Source organism: Globicephala melas, unplaced genomic scaffold, assembly GCF_963455315.2.
Source record: "Globicephala melas unplaced genomic scaffold, mGloMel1.2 SCAFFOLD_847, whole genome shotgun sequence".
In the NCBI taxonomy this organism is placed as follows: Eukaryota; Metazoa; Chordata; class Mammalia; order Artiodactyla; family Delphinidae; genus Globicephala; species Globicephala melas.
Window position 1 is genome coordinate 905 of NW_027207973.1, and position 20,492 is coordinate 21,396.

General features: G+C 67.3%; 9 non-coding genes across 9 annotated transcripts; all 9 read right to left on the bottom strand.

Annotated features, from left to right (window-relative positions):
• Nucleotides 1-982: 982 nt before the first annotated feature.
• Nucleotides 983-1,101, bottom strand: LOC132595920 (5S ribosomal RNA). The gene has a single exon (XR_009562029.1). It is a non-coding gene; the product is annotated as a 5S ribosomal RNA (ribosomal RNA).
• A 2,691-nt stretch (nt 1,102-3,792) lies between these two features.
• Nucleotides 3,793-3,911, bottom strand: LOC132595931 (5S ribosomal RNA). The gene has a single exon (XR_009562040.1). It is a non-coding gene; the product is annotated as a 5S ribosomal RNA (ribosomal RNA).
• A 2,695-nt stretch (nt 3,912-6,606) lies between these two features.
• On the bottom strand, nt 6,607-6,725 carry LOC132595932 (5S ribosomal RNA). The gene has a single exon (XR_009562041.1). It is a non-coding gene; the product is annotated as a 5S ribosomal RNA (ribosomal RNA).
• A 2,696-nt stretch (nt 6,726-9,421) lies between these two features.
• On the bottom strand, nt 9,422-9,540 carry LOC132595933 (5S ribosomal RNA). The gene has a single exon (XR_009562042.1). It is a non-coding gene; the product is annotated as a 5S ribosomal RNA (ribosomal RNA).
• A 2,697-nt stretch (nt 9,541-12,237) lies between these two features.
• Nucleotides 12,238-12,356, bottom strand: LOC132595934 (5S ribosomal RNA). The gene has a single exon (XR_009562043.1). It is a non-coding gene; the product is annotated as a 5S ribosomal RNA (ribosomal RNA).
• Nucleotides 12,357-13,288: 932 nt separating this feature from the next.
• On the bottom strand, nt 13,289-13,407 carry LOC132595921 (5S ribosomal RNA). Its single transcript, XR_009562030.1, has one exon. It is a non-coding gene; the product is annotated as a 5S ribosomal RNA (ribosomal RNA).
• Nucleotides 13,408-16,103: 2,696 nt separating this feature from the next.
• LOC132595922 (5S ribosomal RNA) lies at nt 16,104-16,222 on the bottom strand. The gene has a single exon (XR_009562031.1). It is a non-coding gene; the product is annotated as a 5S ribosomal RNA (ribosomal RNA).
• A 933-nt stretch (nt 16,223-17,155) lies between these two features.
• On the bottom strand, nt 17,156-17,274 carry LOC132595923 (5S ribosomal RNA). The gene has a single exon (XR_009562032.1). It is a non-coding gene; the product is annotated as a 5S ribosomal RNA (ribosomal RNA).
• A 2,697-nt stretch (nt 17,275-19,971) lies between these two features.
• LOC132595924 (5S ribosomal RNA) lies at nt 19,972-20,090 on the bottom strand. Its single transcript, XR_009562033.1, has one exon. It is a non-coding gene; the product is annotated as a 5S ribosomal RNA (ribosomal RNA).
• Between the last annotated feature and the right edge of the window lie 402 nt (nt 20,091-20,492).

A 20,492-nucleotide genomic window follows, 5' to 3' on the forward strand; every position in this document is an offset into this window, starting at 1 on the left:
CTTCCTAGTCTCAAGAGGGGCCAAGAGACGCAATGTGTCATTTGAACAAGTGAGTCAGCGGGCGGTGAGCGAATGAATGACCGCTCGAGGGGATGTATGCCGGCCACCGGGCCCTGTTTGACTGTCCAGGCTCAGCTTACCTGACCCTGGTTACCAGGGAATGCCACTCTGGGCCCTCCTTTTCATCCCCCTCCCTCACTGTGACCTCACCACCTGCCCCATTATGACCCAGTCTGGCTCCCAGTTAAAACTGGAGGGCAGAGGGCCCAGGCAGTCCTGGGACCAACGGCCATGGGTGAGCGAAACTACTACCGAGCCGAGCCGTTCACTGGCCCCATCCCCAGGAAATGCCAGGAGCAAGGATACTCAATTCTTCTGATCCCGGTCAGCTTCATCTTGCTCAACGTGGGGATCAACATGGTGACTATGGTCAGGGCAGGATCTGTGCAGCGCGGTTGGGGGAGCCCTGGGGTCTTGAAGGGGCTGAGGTGGGAGGGCTGCTGGGGTGTGACCGGGACAAGGGTTGGATTTCAGGGCTCACCCTGCTCCCGGCCTCCCCCTCCCCTTCTTGCCTCAACTCTGGAGGCATCTGAAGAGATTCTTGCGGGCACTTTTCAATCGTATTTTCCACAAAGGTGAGTGGGCGCCGGCGTGGGTTCAGGGGATGTGGGCCTGTCCCCTTTCTTCTATCCCTGCCTTGATTCTCAGCCCCTCAGGAACCCAGGCCCTGACCCATCTCGCCTTTCCCCACAGACAAGCAAGCCAGCTGTGTAGGCACCCATCGCATGTGCATGCGCTGCTCCGTGGATCCCAAGAACCTGTGCTCAAGAGTTTCTTCCCACTTCTGCCATCGCCCAAGCTTCCTGCTCGGGCAGGTAAACCCACCTTGACTACTGCCTGCAGCGGGGCTCGGCGGGGGCGGAGCCGGCGGCCCCCCCGCCGCGGCGAGTAAAGGAGAAGGCGGGCGGAGCGGGAGGCAAAAAGCCTACAGCACCCGGTATTCCCAGGCGGTCTCCCATCCAAGTACTAACCAGGCCCGACCCTGCTTAGCTTCCGAGATCAGACGAGATCGGGCGCGTTCAGGGTGGTATGGCCGTAGACGGGGGCGGGGGGCCGCGGGCGGCCTCTTGAGGCCCAGTTTCGCTGGCGCTGGCGCCTTAACGCCAGCCTGGCGGCCGGCCCGCCCCGGCAGGGCCCCCTCGCCCGCCCAGGCAGGGGCAACGGAGGTCTCGGGTATCGGGCGGCGGCGGAGGGTTTGGCGACCACCTCCCAGCCCAGGGCGGCCGTGACCCAGCAAACCCTTCGGCGCTTGGCGCCCCGCCCAAGATCCCGCACGTCGCTCACAGGGACGTGGCCCCGGAGGCTTCAGGGCCCGGGGCCCGCGGTCCCTTGGGCATCGGCCCTGCCCGCCCACGCGGCCCTAGGCGCAGCCGGCCGCAGCCCGGGCCGGCCCTCCTGCCCGACAGCAGCTGGCCCGAAGCCACCGGGAGCCACCATTGAGTCGCCACGGCCCCTCAGCCCCGGCAAGGCCACCCTTGCCCCCACACCCCCCGCCGAGCTCAGGACCCCGCCCCTGGTGGCCGGCAGGCCCGGGGAAGCGGCCCCTGCCCTCGATCCCGCTCCCGCACCCGGCCGCGGTGACACGCCAGAGGGGCGGGGTGGGGGGGGGCTTTTGTCGGAGGGAGCTGTGGAGGGACACACCGGCACACAGGTGGCGGCGCCGGGGCTGGGCGCCGGTGGGGGCGGCCAGGTGCAGGTCGAGGGGCTCGCGGGCCGAAAGGACGGCAACTGGGCCCGCGGCGGAGTCTGGGTCTGGAGGGCTCTGAGCCTCCATCCGCTCTGGTGCCTCGGGTCTACCGGCCCGACGCCTGGTAGCGCGACACCCCACCGGCCCACAGACGTAGCCTCCCCAGCTGTGCTCACAGCGAGTCCAACCGCAGCCTGCATCCCTCCACGGGACACTTGGATTACTCCCGCGATCCCCACGAGGTGCGGCACCCGGCGGCCGAATGGGCTGAGATCCTGCCCTTGCGGCGCCCTGTGGCCACCTCCGCCTCCCTCACGGTACTGGCCGAGGCCTCGGACCAGCGGGCCCCGGCTCCCAGCTCAGCGCTGCTCCTCCGCCCCTCTCACCTCCTGCCCGACGTCCAGGCTACCGAGCACCCTCCACCCCCGCCCACCTTCATGCCACTCAGCCGGAACCGGGAGGCAATGCCAACTACCAGGTGTATGACAGTCTGGTGCTGAAGCGGCAACCGCAGGAGGGCCAAGCGCGGGCCAACTCGCTGCTACCTTCCACCTCGGCCTCCAGGCCCTCTCTGCACGGGAGCCAGACTGGGAAAATGAACTTACCAGCAGCAAGTGGGGCAGGGGCAGGGGGCGGCAGGGCATGGAGAGAGGAATAAAGAGCGCCAGAGTCCAGGAAACATTGGTGGTCTGTGGCTTGGAAGCGCCACTCCTTCTGCCAGCCTGGGTCCCTGCGCTTGGCTTCCTGCAATAAGAAGCCAGTGTCCCCTTCTTGGCCTGAGGGTCCCTTTGGTTTAGTGGCCACAGTTCTGCCAGCAGGCCCCTCCTGGTCCTATACCATGCACTAAGTACATCTGCAGCTGCAGACTCCAAACCCCTGGTCTCTGGGCACCTCCTCTGTGTCTCAGCTGTCCCTGTCCACAGAGAGCCTCATACAAGAAGTTGCTTCCAAACTGGGAGGTTCCACATCTGGGCAGGTCCAGCTCCAGGCCCAGTGAAGGGCATGAAGAAGGCTGAGGCTCTGGACTCCAGCCAGGCCTTCAGCAGGCCTCTGAGGCCAAGGTCTTCCTAGTCTCAAGAGGGGCCAAGAGACGCAATGTGTCATTTGAACAAGTGAGTCAGCGGGCGGTGAGCGAATGAATGACCGCTCGAGGGGATGTATGCCGGCCACCGGGCCCTGTTTGACTGTCCAGGCTCAGCTTACCTGACCCTGGTTACCAGGGAATGCCACTCTGGGCCCTCCTTTTCATCCCCCTCCCTCACTGTGACCTCACCACCTGCCCCATTATGACCCAGTCTGGCTCCAGTTAAAACTGGAGGGCAGAGGGCCCAGGCAGTCCTGGGACCAACGGCCATGGGTGAGCGAAACTACTACCGAGCCGAGCCGTTCACTGGCCCCATCCCCAGGAAATGCCAGGAGCAAGGATACTCAATTCTTCTGATCCCGGTCAGCTTCATCTTGCTCAACGTGGGGATCAACATGGTGACTATGGTCAGGGCAGGATCTGTGCAGCGCGGTTGGGGGAGCCCTGGGGTCTTGAAGGGGCTGAGGTGGGAGGGCTGCTGGGGTGTGACCGGGACAAGGGTTGGATTTCAGGGCTCACCCTGCTCCCGGCCTCCCCCCTCCCCTTCTTGCCTCAACTCTGGAGGCATCTGAAGAGATTCTTGCGGGCACTTTTCAATCGTATTTTCCACAAAGGTGAGTGGGCGCCGGCGTGGGTTCAGGGGATGTGGGCCTGTCCCCTTTCTTCTATCCCTGCCTTGATTCTCAGCCCCTCAGGAACCCAGGCCCTGACCCATCTCGCCTTTCCCCACAGACAAGCAAGCCAGCTGTGTAGGCACCCATCGCATGTGCATGCGCTGCTCCGTGGATCCCAAGAACCTGTGCTCAAGAGTTTCTTCCCACTTCTGCCATCGCCAAGCTTCCTGCTCGGGCAGGTAAACCCACCTTGACTACTGCCTGCAGCGGGGCTCGGCGGGGGCGGAGCCGGCGGCCCCCCCGCCGCGGGCGAGTAAAGGAGAAGGCGGGCGGAGCGGGAGGCAAAAAGCCTACAGCACCCGGTATTCCCAGGCGGTCTCCCATCCAAGTACTAACCAGGCCCGACCCTGCTTAGCTTCCGAGATCAGACGAGATCGGGCGCGTTCAGGGTGGTATGGCCGTAGACGGGGGCGGGGGGCCGCGGGCGGCCTCTTGAGGCCCAGTTTCGCTGGCGCTGGCGCCTTAACGCCAGCCTGGCGGCCGGCCCGCCCCGGCAGGGCCCCCTCGCCCGCCCAGGCAGGGGCAACGGAGGTCTCGGGTATCGGGCGGCGGCGGAGGGTTTGGCGACCACCTCCCAGCCCAGGGCGGCCGTGACCCAGCAAACCCTTCGGCGCTTGGCGCCCCGCCCAAGATCCCGCACGTCGCTCACAGGGACGTGGCCCCGGAGGCTTCAGGGCCCGGGGCCCGCGGTCCCTTGGGCATCGGCCCTGCCCGCCCACGCGGCCCTAGGCGCAGCCCGGCCGCAGCCCGGGCCGGCCCTCCTGCCCGACAGCAGCTGGCCCGAAGCCACCGGGAGCCACCATTGAGTCGCCACGGCCCCTCAGCCCCGGCAAGGCCACCCTTGCCCCCACACCCCCCGCCGAGCTCAGGACCCCGCCCCTGGTGGCCGGCAGGCCCGGGGAAGCGGCCCCTGCCCTCGATCCCGCTCCCGCACCCGGCCGCGGTGACACGCCAGAGGGGCGGGGTGGGGGTGGGGCTTTTGTCGGAGGGAGCTGTGGAGGGACACACCGGCACACAGGTGGCGGCGCCGGGGCTGGGCGCCGGTGGGGGCGGCCAGGTGCAGGTCGAGGGGCTCGCGGGCCGAAAGGACGGCAACTGGGCCCATGGCGGAGTCTGGGTCTGGAGGGCTCTGAGCCTCCATCCGCTCTGGTGCCTCGGGTCTACCGGCCCGACGCCTGGTAGCGCGACACCCCACCGGCCCACAGACGTAGCCTCCCCAGCTGTGCTCACAGCGAGTCCAACCGCAGCCTGCATCCCTCCACGGGACACTTGGATTACTCCCGCGATCCCCACGAGGTGCGGCACCCGGCGGCCGAATGGGCTGAGATCCTGCCCTTGCGGCGCCCTGTGGCCACCTCCGCCTCCCTCACGGTACTGGCCGAGGCCTCGGACCAGCGGGCCCCGGCTCCCAGCTCAGCGCTGCTCCTCCGCCCCTCTCACCTCCTGCCCGACGTCCAGGCTACCGAGCACCCTCCACCCCCGCCCACCTTCATGCCACTCAGCCGGAACCCGGGAGGCAATGCCAACTACCAGGTGTATGACAGTCTGGTGCTGAAGCGGCAACCGCAGGAGGGCCAAGCGCGGGCCAACTCGCTGCTACCTTCCACCTCGGCCTCCAGGCCCTCTCTGCACGGGAGCCAGACTGGGAAAATGAACTTACCAGCAGCAAGTGGGGGCAGGGGCAGGGGCGGCAGGGCATGGAGAGAGGAATAAAGAGCGCCAGAGTCCAGGAAACATTGGTGGTCTGTGGCTTGGAAGCGCCACTCCTTCTGCCAGCCTGGGTCCCTGCGCTTGGCTTCCTGCAATAAGAAGCCAGTGTCCCCTTCTTGGCCTGAGGGTCCCTTTGGTTTAGTGGCCACAGTTCTGCCAGCAGGCCCCTCCTGGTCCTATACCATGCACTAAGTACATCTGCAGCTGCAGACTCCAAACCCCTGGTCTCTGGGCACCTCCTCTGTGTCTCAGCTGTCCCTGTCCACAGAGAGCCTCATACAAGAAGTTGCTTCCAAACTGGGAGGTTCCACATCTGGGCAGGTCCAGCTCCAGGCCCAGTGAAGGGCATGAAGAAGGCTGAGGCTCTGGACTCCAGCCAGGCCTTCAGCAGGCCTCTGAGGCCAAGGTCTTCCTAGTCTCAAGAGGGGCCAAGAGACGCAATGTGTCATTTGAACAAGTGAGTCAGCGGGCGGTGAGCGAATGAATGACCGCTCGAGGGGATGTATGCCGGCCACCGGGCCCTGTTTGACTGTCCAGGCTCAGCTTACCTGACCCTGGTTACCAGGGAATGCCACTCTGGGCCCTCCTTTTCATCCCCCTCCCTCACTGTGACCTCACCACCTGCCCCATTATGACCCAGTCTGGCTCCCAGTTAAAACTGGAGGGCAGAGGGCCCAGGCAGTCCTGGGACCAACGGCCATGGGTGAGCGAAACTACTACCGAGCCGAGCCGTTCACTGGCCCCATCCCAGGAAATGCCAGGAGCAAGGATACTCAATTCTTCTGATCCCGGTCAGCTTCATCTTGCTCAACGTGGGGATCAACATGGTGACTATGGTCAGGGCAGGATCTGTGCAGCGCGGTTGGGGGAGCCCTGGGGTCTTGAAGGGGCTGAGGTGGGAGGGCTGCTGGGGTGTGACCGGGACAAGGGTTGGATTTCAGGGCTCACCCTGCTCCCGGCCTCCCCCCTCCCCTTCTTGCCTCAACTCTGGAGGCATCTGAAGAGATTCTTGCGGGCACTTTTCAATCGTATTTTCCACAAAGGTGAGTGGGCGCCGGCGTGGGTTCAGGGGATGTGGGCCTGTCCCCTTTCTTCTATCCCTGCCTTGATTCTCAGCCCCTCAGGAACCCAGGCCCTGACCCATCTCGCCTTTCCCCACAGACAAGCAAGCCAGCTGTGTAGGCACCCATCGCATGTGCATGCGCTGCTCCGTGGATCCCAAGAACCTGTGCTCAAGAGTTTCTTCCCACTTCTGCCATCGCCCAAGCTTCCTGCTCGGGCAGGTAAACCCACCTTGACTACTGCCTGCAGCGGGGCTCGGCGGGGGCGGAGCCGGCGGCCCCCCCGCCGCGGGCGAGTAAAGGAGAAGGCGGGCGGAGCGGGAGGCAAAAAGCCTACAGCACCCGGTATTCCCAGGCGGTCTCCCATCCAAGTACTAACCAGGCCCGACCCTGCTTAGCTTCCGAGATCAGACGAGATCGGGCGCGTTCAGGGTGGTATGGCCGTAGACGGGGGCGGGGCGCCGCGGGCGGCCTCTTGAGGCCCAGTTTCGCTGGCGCTGGCGCCTTAACGCCAGCCTGGCGGCCGGCCCGCCCCGGCAGGGCCCCCTCGCCCGCCCAGGCAGGGGCAACGGAGGTCTCGGGTATCGGGCGGCGGCGGAGGGTTTGGCGACCACCTCCCAGCCCAGGGCGGCCGTGACCCAGCAAACCCTTCGGCGCTTGGCGCCCCGCCCAAGATCCCGCACGTCGCTCACAGGGACGTGGCCCCGGAGGCTTCAGGGCCCGGGGCCCGCGGTCCCTTGGGCATCGGCCCTGCCCGCCCACGCGGCCCTAGGCGCAGCCCGGCCGCAGCCCGGGCCGGCCCTCCTGCCCGACAGCAGCTGGCCCGAAGCCACCGGGAGCCACCATTGAGTCGCCACGGCCCCTCAGCCCCGGCAAGGCCACCCTTGCCCCCACACCCCCCGCCGAGCTCAGGACCCCGCCCCTGGTGGCCGGCAGGCCCGGGGAAGCGGCCCCTGCCCTCGATCCCGCTCCCGCACCCGGCCGCGGTGACACGCCAGAGGGGCGGGGTGGGGGGGGGCTTTTGTCGGAGGGAGCTGTGGAGGGACACACCGGCACACAGGTGGCGGCGCCGGGGCTGGGCGCCGGTGGGGGCGGCCAGGTGCAGGTCGAGGGGCTCGCGGGCCGAAAGGACGGCAACTGGGCCCGCGGCGGAGTCTGGGTCTGGAGGGCTCTGAGCCTCCATCCGCTCTGGTGCCTCGGGTCTACCGGCCCGACGCCTGGTAGCGCGACACCCCACCGGCCCACAGACGTAGCCTCCCCAGCTGTGCTCACAGCGAGTCCAACCGCAGCCTGCATCCCTCCACGGGACACTTGGATTACTCCCGCGATCCCCACGAGGTGCGGCACCCGGCGGCCGAATGGGCTGAGATCCTGCCCTTGCGGCGCCCTGTGGCCACCTCCGCCTCCCTCACGGTACTGGCCGAGGCCTCGGACCAGCGGGCCCCGGCTCCCAGCTCAGCGCTGCTCCTCCGCCCCTCTCACCTCCTGCCCGACGTCCAGGCTACCGAGCACCCTCCACCCCCGCCCACCTTCATGCCACTCAGCCGGAACCCGGGAGGCAATGCCAACTACCAGGTGTATGACAGTCTGGTGCTGAAGCGGCAACCGCAGGAGGGCCAAGCGCGGGCCAACTCGCTGCTACCTTCCACCTCGGCCTCCAGGCCCTCTCTGCACGGGAGCCAGACTGGGAAAATGAACTTACCAGCAGCAAGTGGGGGCAGGGGCAGGGGGCGGCAGGGCATGGAGAGAGGAATAAAGAGCGCCAGAGTCCAGGAAACATTGGTGGTCTGTGGCTTGGAAGCGCCACTCCTTCTGCCAGCCTGGGTCCCTGCGCTTGGCTTCCTGCAATAAGAAGCCAGTGTCCCCTTCTTGGCCTGAGGGTCCCTTTGGTTTAGTGGCCACAGTTCTGCCAGCAGGCCCCTCCTGGTCCTATACCATGCACTAAGTACATCTGCAGCTGCAGACTCCAAACCCCTGGTCTCTGGGCACCTCCTCTGTGTCTCAGCTGTCCCTGTCCACAGAGAGCCTCATACAAGAAGTTGCTTCCAAACTGGGAGGTTCCACATCTGGGCAGGTCCAGCTCCAGGCCCAGTGAAGGGCATGAAGAAGGCTGAGGCTCTGGACTCCAGCCAGGCCTTCAGCAGGCCTCTGAGGCCAAGGTCTTCCTAGTCTCAAGAGGGGCCAAGAGACGCAATGTGTCATTTGAACAAGTGAGTCAGCGGGCGGTGAGCGAATGAATGACCGCTCGAGGGGATGTATGCCGGCCACCGGGCCCTGTTTGACTGTCCAGGCTCAGCTTACCTGACCCTGGTTACCAGGGAATGCCACTCTGGGCCCTCCTTTTCATCCCCCTCCCTCACTGTGACCTCACCACCTGCCCCATTATGACCCAGTCTGGCTCCCAGTTAAAACTGGAGGGCAGAGGGCCCAGGCAGTCCTGGGACCAACGGCCATGGGTGAGCGAAACTACTACCGAGCCGAGCCGTTCACTGGCCCCATCCCCAGGAAATGCCAGGAGCAAGGATACTCAATTCTTCTGATCCCGGTCAGCTTCATCTTGCTCAACGTGGGGATCAACATGGTGACTATGGTCAGGGCAGGATCTGTGCAGCGCGGTTGGGGGAGCCCTGGGGTCTTGAAGGGGCTGAGGTGGGAGGGCTGCTGGGGTGTGACCGGGACAAGGGTTGGATTTCAGGGCTCACCCTGCTCCCGGCCTCCCCCCTCCCCTTCTTGCCTCAACTCTGGAGGCATCTGAAGAGATTCTTGCGGGCACTTTTCAATCGTATTTTCCACAAAGGTGAGTGGGCGCCGGCGTGGGTTCAGGGGATGTGGGCCTGTCCCCTTTCTTCTATCCCTGCCTTGATTCTCAGCCCCTCAGGAACCCAGGCCCTGACCCATCTCGCCTTTCCCCACAGACAAGCAAGCCAGCTGTGTAGGCACCCATCGCATGTGCATGCGCTGCTCCGTGGATCCCAAGAACCTGTGCTCAAGAGTTTCTTCCCACTTCTGCCATCGCCCAAGCTTCCTGCTCGGGCAGGTAAACCCACCTTGACTACTGCCTGCAGCGGGGCTCGGCGGGGGCGGAGCCGGCGGCCCCCCCGCCGCGGGCGAGTAAAGGAGAAGGCGGGCGGAGCGGGAGGCAAAAAGCCTACAGCACCCGGTATTCCCAGGCGGTCTCCCATCCAAGTACTAACCAGGCCCGACCCTGCTTAGCTTCCGAGATCAGACGAGATCGGGCGCGTTCAGGGTGGTATGGCCGTAGACGGGGGCGGGGGGCCGCGGGCGGCCTCTTGAGGCCCAGTTTCGCTGGCGCTGGCGCCTTAACGCCAGCCTGGCGGCCGGCCCGCCCCGGCAGGGCCCCCTCGCCCGCCCAGGCAGGGGCAACGGAGGTCTCGGGTATCGGGCGGCGGCGGAGGGTTTGGCGACCACCTCCCAGCCCAGGGCGGCCGTGACCCAGCAAACCCTTCGGCGCTTGGCGCCCCGCCCAAGATCCCGCACGTCGCTCACAGGGACGTGGCCCCGGAGGCTTCAGGGCCCGGGGCCCGCGGTCCCTTGGGCATCGGCCCTGCCCGCCCACGCGGCCCTAGGCGCAGCCCGGCCGCAGCCCGGGCCGGCCCTCCTGCCCGACAGCAGCTGGCCCGAAGCCACCGGGAGCCACCATTGAGTCGCCACGGCCCCTCAGCCCCGGCAAGGCCACCCTTGCCCCCACACCCCCCGCCGAGCTCAGGACCCCGCCCCTGGTGGCCGGCAGGCCCGGGGAAGCGGCCCCTGCCCTCGATCCCGCTCCCGCACCCGGCCGCGGTGACACGCCAGAGGGGCGGGGTGGGGGTGGGGCTTTTGTCGGAGGGAGCTGTGGAGGGACACACCGGCACACAGGTGGCGGCGCCGGGGCTGGGCGCCGGTGGGGGCGGCCAGGTGCAGGTCGAGGGGCTCGCGGGCCGAAAGGACGGCAACTGGGCCCATGGCGGAGTCTGGGTCTGGAGGGCTCTGAGCCTCCATCCGCTCTGGTGCCTCGGGTCTACCGGCCCGACGCCTGGTAGCGCGACACCCCACCGGCCCACAGACGTAGCCTCCCCAGCTGTGCTCACAGCGAGTCCAACCGCAGCCTGCATCCCTCCACGGGACACTTGGATTACTCCCGCGATCCCCACGAGGTGCGGCACCCGGCGGCCGAATGGGCTGAGATCCTGCCCTTGCGGCGCCCTGTGGCCACCTCCGCCTCCCTCACGGTACTGGCCGAGGCCTCGGACCAGCGGGCCCCGGCTCCCAGCTCAGCGCTGCTCCTCCGCCCCTCTCACCTCCTGCCCGACGTCCAGGCTACCGAGCACCCTCCACCCCCGCCCACCTTCATGCCACTCAGCCGGAACCCGGGAGGCAATGCCAACTACCAGGTGTATGACAGTCTGGTGCTGAAGCGGCAACCGCAGGAGGGCCAAGCGCGGGCCAACTCGCTGCTACCTTCCACCTCGGCCTCCAGGCCCTCTCTGCACGGGAGCCAGACTGGGAAAATGAACTTACCAGCAGCAAGTGGGGGCAGGGGCAGGGGGCGGCAGGGCATGGAGAGAGGAATAAAGAGCGCCAGAGTCCAGGAAACATTGGTGGTCTGTGGCTTGGAAGCGCCACTCCTTCTGCCAGCCTGGGTCCCTGCGCTTGGCTTCCTGCAATAAGAAGCCAGTGTCCCCTTCTTGGCCTGAGGGTCCCTTTGGTTTAGTGGCCACAGTTCTGCCAGCAGGCCCCTCCTGGTCCTATACCATGCACTAAGTACATCTGCAGCTGCAGACTCCAAACCCCTGGTCTCTGGGCACCTCCTCTGTGTCTCAGCTGTCCCTGTCCACAGAGAGCCTCATACAAGAAGTTGCTTCCAAACTGGGAGGTTCCACATCTGGGCAGGTCCAGCTCCAGGCCCAGTGAAGGGCATGAAGAAGGCTGAGGCTCTGGACTCCAGCCAGGCCTTCAGCAGGCCTCTGAGGCCAAGGTCTTCCTAGTCTCAAGAGGGGCCAAGAGACGCAATGTGTCATTTGAACAAGTGAGTCAGCGGGCGGTGAGCGAATGAATGACCGCTCGAGGGGATGTATGCCGGCCACCGGGCCCTGTTTGACTGTCCAGGCTCAGCTTACCTGACCCTGGTTACCAGGGAATGCCACTCTGGGCCCTCCTTTTCATCCCCCTCCCTCACTGTGACCTCACCACCTGCCCCATTATGACCCAGTCTGGCTCCCAGTTAAAACTGGAGGGCAGAGGGCCCAGGCAGTCCTGGGACCAACGGCCATGGGTGAGCGAAACTACTACCGAGCCGAGCCGTTCACTGGCCCCATCCCCAGGAAATGCCAGGAGCAAGGATACTCAATTCTTCTGATCCCGGTCAGCTTCATCTTGCTCAACGTGGGGATCAACATGGTGACTATGGTCAGGGCAGGATCTGTGCAGCGCGGTTGGGGGAGCCCTGGGGTCTTGAAGGGGCTGAGGTGGGAGGGCTGCTGGGGTGTGACCGGGACAAGGGTTGGATTTCAGGGCTCACCCTGCTCCCGGCCTCCCCCCTCCCCTTCTTGCCTCAACTCTGGAGGCATCTGAAGAGATTCTTGCGGGCACTTTTCAATCGTATTTTCCACAAAGGTGAGTGGGCGCCGGCGTGGGTTCAGGGGATGTGGGCCTGTCCCCTTTCTTCTATCCCTGCCTTGATTCTCAGCCCCTCAGGAACCCAGGCCCTGACCCATCTCGCCTTTCCCCACAGACAAGCAAGCCAGCTGTGTAGGCACCCATCGCATGTGCATGCGCTGCTCCGTGGATCCCAAGAACCTGTGCTCAAGAGTTTCTTCCCACTTCTGCCATCGCCCAAGCTTCCTGCTCGGGCAGGTAAACCCACCTTGACTACTGCCTGCAGCGGGGCTCGGCGGGGGCGGAGCCGGCGGCCCCCCCGCCGCGGGCGAGTAAAGGAGAAGGCGGGCGGAGCGGGAGGCAAAAAGCCTACAGCACCCGGTATTCCCAGGCGGTCTCCCATCCAAGTACTAACCAGGCCCGACCCTGCTTAGCTTCCGAGATCAGACGAGATCGGGCGCGTTCAGGGTGGTATGGCCGTAGACGGGGGCGGGGCGCCGCGGGCGGCCTCTTGAGGCCCAGTTTCGCTGGCGCTGGCGCCTTAACGCCAGCCTGGCGGCCGGCCCGCCCCGGCAGGGCCCCCTCGCCCGCCCAGGCAGGGGCAACGGAGGTCTCGGGTATCGGGCGGCGGCGGAGGGTTTGGCGACCACCTCCCAGCCCAGGGCGGCCGTGACCCAGCAAACCCTTCGGCGCTTGGCGCCCCGCCCAAGATCCCGCACGTCGCTCACAGGGACGTGGCCCCGGAGGCTTCAGGGCCCGGGGCCCGCGGTCCCTTGGGCATCGGCCCTGCCCGCCCACGCGGCCCTAGGCGCAGCCCGGCCGCAGCCCGGGCCGGCCCTCCTGCCCGACAGCAGCTGGCCCGAAGCCACCGGGAGCCACCATTGAGTCGCCACGGCCCCTCAGCCCCGGCAAGGCCACCCTTGCCCCCACACCCCCCGCCGAGCTCAGGACCCCGCCCCTGGTGGCCGGCAGGCCCGGGGAAGCGGCCCCTGCCCTCGATCCCGCTCCCGCACCCGGCCGCGGTGACACGCCAGAGGGGCGGGGTGGGGGGGGGCTTTTGTCGGAGGGAGCTGTGGAGGGACACACCGGCACACAGGTGGCGGCGCCGGGGCTGGGCGCCGGTGGGGGCGGCCAGGTGCAGGTCGAGGGGCTCGCGGGCCGAAAGGACGGCAACTGGGCCCGCGGCGGAGTCTGGGTCCGGGCCAGCCACCCCGGGAGCGTCTGGGGTGCGCCTGCCTTCCAGGGCCGCCTTCTGGCCGCCTGGCCGGCCGGGCCGGCGGGGAGCGACCCGGCCGGCGCGCGCCGTGGTGGGAGGGGCCTGAGGAGGTGGGGCCTGCAGCGGGGCCCGGCGGGGGCGGAGCCGGCGGCCCCCGCCGCGGGCGAGTAAAGGAGAAGGCGGGCGGAGCGGGAGGCAAAAAGCCTACAGCACCCGGTATTCCCAGGCGGTCTCCCATCCAAGTACTAACCAGGCCCGACCCTGCTTAGCTTCCGAGATCAGACGAGATCGGGCGCGTTCAGGGTGGTATGGCCGTAGACGGGGGCGGGGGGCCGCGGGCGGCCTCTTGAGGCCCAGTTTCGCTGGCGCTGGCGCCTTAACGCCAGCCTGGCGGCCGGCCCGCCCCGGCAGGGCCCCCTCGCCCGCCCAGGCAGGGGCAACGGAGGTCTCGGGTATCGGGCGGCGGCGGAGGGTTTGGCGACCACCTCCCAGCCCAGGGCGGCCGTGACCCAGCAAACCCTTCGGCGCTTGGCGCCCCGCCCAAGATCCCGCACGTCGCTCACAGGGACGTGGCCCCGGAGGCTTCAGGGCCCGGGGCCCGCGGTCCCTTGGGCATCGGCCCTGCCCGCCCACGCGGCCCTAGGCGCAGCCCGGCCGCAGCCCGGGCCGGCCCTCCTGCCCGACAGCAGCTGGCCCGAAGCCACCGGGAGCCACCATTGAGTCGCCACGGCCCCTCAGCCCCGGCAAGGCCACCCTTGCCCCCACACCCCCCGCCGAGCTCAGGACCCCGCCCCTGGTGGCCGGCAGGCCCGGGGAAGCGGCCCCTGCCCTCGATCCCGCTCCCGCACCCGGCCGCGGTGACACGCCAGAGGGGCGGGGTGGGGGGGGGCTTTTGACGGAGGGAGCTGTGGAGGGACACACCGGCACACAGGTGGCGGCGCCGGGGCTGGGCGCCGGTGGGGGCGGCCAGGTGCAGGTCGAGGGGCTCGCGGGCCGAAAGGACGGCAACTGGGCCCATGGCGGAGTCTGGGTCTGGAGGGCTCTGAGCCTCCATCCGCTCTGTTGCCTCGGGTCTACCGGCCCGACGCCTGGTAGCGCGACACCCCACCGGCCCAGAGACGTAGCCTCCCCAGCTGTGCTCACAGCGAGTCCAACCGCAGCCTGCATCCCTCCACGGGACACTTGGATTACTCCCGCGATCCCCACGAGGTGCGGCACCCGGCGGCCGAATGGGCTGAGATCCTGCCCTTGCGGCGCCCTGTGGCCACCTCCGCCTCCCTCACGGTACTGGCCGAGGCCTCGGACCAGCGGGCCCCGGCTCCCAGCTCAGCGCTGCTCCTCCGCCCCTCTCACCTCCTGCCCGACGTCCAGGCTACCGAGCACCCTCCACCCCCGCCCACCTTCATGCCACTCAGCCGGAACCCGGGAGGCAATGCCAACTACCAGGTGTATGACAGTCTGGTGCTGAAGCGGCAACCGCAGGAGGGCCAAGCGCGGGCCAACTCGCTGCTACCTTCCACCTCGGCCTCCAGGCCCTCTCTGCACGGGAGCCAGACTGGGAAAATGAACTTACCAGCAGCAAGTGGGGGCAGGGGCAGGGGGCGGCAGGGCATGGAGAGAGGAATAAAGAGCGCCAGAGTCCAGGAAACATTGGTGGTCTGTGGCTTGGAAGCGCCACTCCTTCTGCCAGCCTGGGTCCCTGCGCTTGGCTTCCTGCAATAAGAAGCCAGTGTCCCCTTCTTGGCCTGAGGGTCCCTTTGGTTTAGTGGCCACAGTTCTGCCAGCAGGCCCCTCCTGGTCCTATACCATGCACTAAGTACATCTGCAGCTGCAGACTCCAAACCCCTGGTCTCTGGGCACCTCCTCTGTGTCTCAGCTGTCCCTGTCCACAGAGAGCCTCATACAAGAAGTTGCTTCCAAACTGGGAGGTTCCACATCTGGGCAGGTCCAGCTCCAGGCCCAGTGAAGGGCATGAAGAAGGCTGAGGCTCTGGACTCCAGCCAGGCCTTCAGCAGGCCTCTGAGGCCAAGGTCTTCCTAGTCTCAAGAGGGGCCAAGAGACGCAATGTGTCATTTGAACAAGTGAGTCAGCGGGCGGTGAGCGAATGAATGACCGCTCGAGGGGATGTATGCCGGCCACCGGGCCCTGTTTGACTGTCCAGGCTCAGCTTACCTGACCCTGGTTACCAGGGAATGCCACTCTGGGCCCTCCTTTTCATCCCCCTCCCTCACTGTGACCTCACCACCTGCCCCATTATGACCCAGTCTGGCTCCCAGTTAAAACTGGAGGGCAGAGGGCCCAGGCAGTCCTGGGACCAACGGCCATGGGTGAGCGAAACTACTACCGAGCCGAGCCGTTCACTGGCCCCATCCCCAGGAAATGCCAGGAGCAAGGATACTCAATTCTTCTGATCCCGGTCAGCTTCATCTTGCTCAACGTGGGGATCAACATGGTGACTATGGTCAGGGCAGGATCTGTGCAGCGCGGTTGGGGGAGCCCTGGGGTCTTGAAGGGGCTGAGGTGGGAGGGCTGCTGGGGTGTGACCGGGACAAGGGTTGGATTTCAGGGCTCACCCTGCTCCCGGCCTCCCCCCTCCCCTTCTTGCCTCAACTCTGGAGGCATCTGAAGAGATTCTTGCGGGCACTTTTCAATCGTATTTTCCACAAAGGTGAGTGGGCGCCGGCGTGGGTTCAGGGGATGTGGGCCTGTCCCCTTTCTTCTATCCCTGCCTTGATTCTCAGCCCCTCAGGAACCCAGGCCCTGACCCATCTCGCCTTTCCCCACAGACAAGCAAGCCAGCTGTGTAGGCACCCATCGCATGTGCATGCGCTGCTCCGTGGATCCCAAGAACCTGTGCTCAAGAGTTTCTTCCCACTTCTGCCATCGCCCAAGCTTCCTGCTCGGGCAGGTAAACCCACCTTGACTACTGCCTGCAGCGGGGCTCGGCGGGGGCGGAGCCGGCGGCCCCCCAGCCGCGGGCGAGTAAAGGAGAAGGCGGGCGGAGCGGGAGGCAAAAAGCCTACAGCACCCGGTATTCCCAGGCGGTCTCCCATCCAAGTACTAACCAGGCCCGACCCTGCTTAGCTTCCGAGATCAGACGAGATCGGGCGCGTTCAGGGTGGTATGGCCGTAGACGGGGGCGGGGGGCCGCGGGCGGCCTCTTGAGGCCCAGTTTCGCTGGCGCTGGCGCCTTAACGCCAGCCTGGCGGCCGGCCCGCCCCGGCAGGGCCCCCTCGCCCGCCCAGGCAGGGGCAACGGAGGTCTCGGGTATCGGGCGGCGGCGGAGGGTTTGGCGACCACCTCCCAGCCCAGGGCGGCCGTGACCCAGCAAACCCTTCGGCGCTTGGCGCCCCGCCCAAGATCCCGCACGTCGCTCACAGGGACGTGGCCCCGGAGGCTTCAGGGCCCGGGGCCCGCGGTCCCTTGGGCATCGGCCCTGCCCGCCCACGCGGCCCTAGGCGCAGCCCGGCCGCAGCCCGGGCCGGCCCTCCTGCCCGACAGCAGCTGGCCCGAAGCCACCGGGAGCCACCATTGAGTCGCCACGGCCCCTCAGCCCCGGCAAGGCCACCCTTGCCCCCACACCCCCCGCCGAGCTCAGGACCCCGCCCCTGGTGGCCGGCAGGCCCGGGGAAGCGGCCCCTGCCCTCGATCCCGCTCCCGCACCCGGCCGCGGTGACACGCCAGAGGGGCGGGGTGGGGGTGGGGCTTTTGTCGGAGGGAGCTGTGGAGGGACACACCGGCACACAGGTGGCGGCGCCGGGGCTGGGCGCCGGTGGGGGCGGCCAGGTGCAGGTCGAGGGGCTCGCGGGCCGAAAGGACGGCAACTGGGCCCGCGGCGGAGTCTGGGTCCGGGCCAGCCACCCCGGGAGCGTCTGGGGTGCGGCTGCCTTCCAGGGCCGCCTTCTGGCCGCCTGGCCGGCCTGGCCGGCGGGGAGCGACCCCGCCGGCGCGCGCCGTGGTGGGAGGGGCCTGAGGAGGTGGGGCCTGCAGCGGGGCCCGGCGGGGGCGGAGCCGGCGGCCCCCGCCGCGGGCGAGTAAAGGAGAAGGCGGGCGGAGCGGGAGGCAAAAAGCCTACAGCACCCGGTATTCCCAGGCGGTCTCCCATCCAAGTACTAACCAGGCCCGACCCTGCTTAGCTTCCGAGATCAGACGAGATCGGGCGCGTTCAGGGTGGTATGGCCGTAGACGGGGGCGGGGGGCCGCGGGCGGCCTCTTGAGGCCCAGTTTCGCTGGCGCTGGCGCCTTAACGCCAGCCTGGCGGCCGGCCCGCCCCGGCAGGGCCCCCTCGCCCGCCCAGGCAGGGGCAACGGAGGTCTCGGGTATCGGGCGGCGGCGGAGGGTTTGGCGACCACCTCCCAGCCCAGGGCGGCCGTGACCCAGCAAACCCTTCGGCGCTTGGCGCCCCGCCCAAGATCCCGCACGTCGCTCACAGGGACGTGGCCCCGGAGGCTTCAGGGCCCGGGGCCCGCGGTCCCTTGGGCATCGGCCCTGCCCGCCCACGCGGCCCTAGGCGCAGCCCGGCCGCAGCCCGGGCCGGCCCTCCTGCCCGACAGCAGCTGGCCCGAAGCCACCGGGAGCCACCATTGAGTCGCCACGGCCCCTCAGCCCCGGCAAGGCCACCCTTGCCCCCACACCCCCCGCCGAGCTCAGGACCCCGCCCCTGGTGGCCGGCAGGCCCGGGGAAGCGGCCCCTGCCCTCGATCCCGCTCCCGCACCCGGCCGCGGTGACACGCCAGAGGGGCGGGGTGGGGGTGGGGCTTTTGTCGGAGGGAGCTGTGGAGGGACACACCGGCACACAGGTGGCGGCGCCGGGGCTGGGCGCCGGTGGGGGCGGCCAGGTGCAGGTCGAGGGGCTCGCGGGCCGAAAGGACGGCAACTGGGCCCATGGCGGAGTCTGGGTCTGGAGGGCTCTGAGCCTCCATCCGCTCTGGTGCCTCGGGTCTACCGGCCCGACGCCTGGTAGCGCGACACCCCACCGGCCCACAGACGTAGCCTCCCCAGCTGTGCTCACAGCGAGTCCAACCGCAGCCTGCATCCCTCCACGGGACACTTGGATTACTCCCGCGATCCCCACGAGGTGCGGCACCCGGCGGCCGAATGGGCTGAGATCCTGCCCTTGCGGCGCCCTGTGGCCACCTCCGCCTCCCTCACGGTACTGGCCGAGGCCTCGGACCAGCGGGCCCCGGCTCCCAGCTCAGCGCTGCTCCTCCGCCCCTCTCACCTCCTGCCCGACGTCCAGGCTACCGAGCACCCTCCACCCCCGCCCACCTTCATGCCACTCAGCCGGAACCCGGGAGGCAATGCCAACTACCAGGTGTATGACAGTCTGGTGCTGAAGCGGCAACCGCAGGAGGGCCAAGCGCGGGCCAACTCGCTGCTACCTTCCACCTCGGCCTCCAGGCCCTCTCTGCACGGGAGCCAGACTGGGAAAATGAACTTACCAGCAGCAAGTGGGGGCAGGGGCAGGGGGCGGCAGGGCATGGAGAGAGGAATAAAGAGCGCCAGAGTCCAGGAAACATTGGTGGTCTGTGGCTTGGAAGCGCCACTCCTTCTGCCAGCCTGGGTCCCTGCGCTTGGCTTCCTGCAATAAGAAGCCAGTGTCCCCTTCTTGGCCTGAGGGTCCCTTTGGTTTAGTGGCCACAGTTCTGCCAGCAGGCCCCTCCTGGTCCTATACCATGCACTAAGTACATCTGCAGCTGCAGACTCCAAACCCCTGGTCTCTGGGCACCTCCTCTGTGTCTCAGCTGTCCCTGTCCACAGAGAGCCTCATACAAGAAGTTGCTTCCAAACTGGGAGGTTCCACATCTGGGCAGGTCCAGCTCCAGGCCCAGTGAAGGGCATGAAGAAGGCTGAGGCTCTGGACTCCAGCCAGGCCTTCAGCAGGCCTCTGAGGCCAAGGTCTTCCTAGTCTCAAGAGGGGCCAAGAGACGCAATGTGTCATTTGAACAAGTGAGTCAGCGGGCGGTGAGCGAATGAATGACCGCTCGAGGGGATGTATGCCGGCCACCGGGCCCTGTTTGACTGTCCAGGCTCAGCTTACCTGACCCTGGTTACCAGGGAATGCCACTCTGGGCCCTCCTTTTCATCCCCCTCCCTCACTGTGACCTCACCACCTGCCCCATTATGACCCAGTCTGGCTCCCAGTTAAAACTGGAGGGCAGAGGGCCCAGGCAGTCCTGGGACCAACGGCCATGGGTGAGCGAAACTACTACCGAGCCGAGCCGTTCACTGGCCCCATCCCCAGGAAATGCCAGGAGCAAGGATACTCAATTCTTCTGATCCCGGTCAGCTTCATCTTGCTCAACGTGGGGATCAACATGGTGACTATGGTCAGGGCAGGATCTGTGCAGCGCGGTTGGGGGAGCCCTGGGGTCTTGAAGGGGCTGAGGTGGGAGGGCTGCTGGGGTGTGACCGGGACAAGGGTTGGATTTCAGGGCTCACCCTGCTCCCGGCCTCCCCCCTCCCCTTCTTGCCTCAACTCTGGAGGCATCTGAAGAGATTCTTGCGGGCACTTTTCAATCGTATTTTCCACAAAGGTGAGTGGGCGCCGGCGTGGGTTCAGGGGATGTGGGCCTGTCCCCTTTCTTCTATCCCTGCCTTGATTCTCAGCCCCTCAGGAACCCAGGCCCTGACCCATCTCGCCTTTCCCCACAGACAAGCAAGCCAGCTGTGTAGGCACCCATCGCATGTGCATGCGCTGCTCCGTGGATCCCAAGAACCTGTGCTCAAGAGTTTCTTCCCACTTCTGCCATCGCCCAAGCTTCCTGCTCGGGCAGGTAAACCCACCTTGACTACTGCCTGCAGCGGGGCTCGGCGGGGGCGGAGCCGGCGGCCCCCCCGCCGCGGGCGAGTAAAGGAGAAGGCGGGCGGAGCGGGAGGCAAAAAGCCTACAGCACCCGGTATTCCCAGGCGGTCTCCCATCCAAGTACTAACCAGGCCCGACCCTGCTTAGCTTCCGAGATCAGACGAGATCGGGCGCGTTCAGGGTGGTATGGCCGTAGACGGGGGCGGGGGGCCGCGGGCGGCCTCTTGAGGCCCAGTTTCGCTGGCGCTGGCGCCTTAACGCCAGCCTGGCGGCCGGCCCGCCCCGGCAGGGCCCCCTCGCCCGCCCAGGCAGGGGCAACGGAGGTCTCGGGTATCGGGCGGCGGCGGAGGGTTTGGCGACCACCTCCCAGCCCAGGGCGGCCGTGACCCAGCAAACCCTTCGGCGCTTGGCGCCCCGCCCAAGATCCCGCACGTCGCTCACAGGGACGTGGCCCCGGAGGCTTCAGGGCCCGGGGCCCGCGGTCCCTTGGGCATCGGCCCTGCCCGCCCACGCGGCCCTAGGCGCAGCCCGGCCGCAGCCCGGGCCGGCCCTCCTGCCCGACAGCAGCTGGCCCGAAGCCACTGGGAGCCACCATTGAGT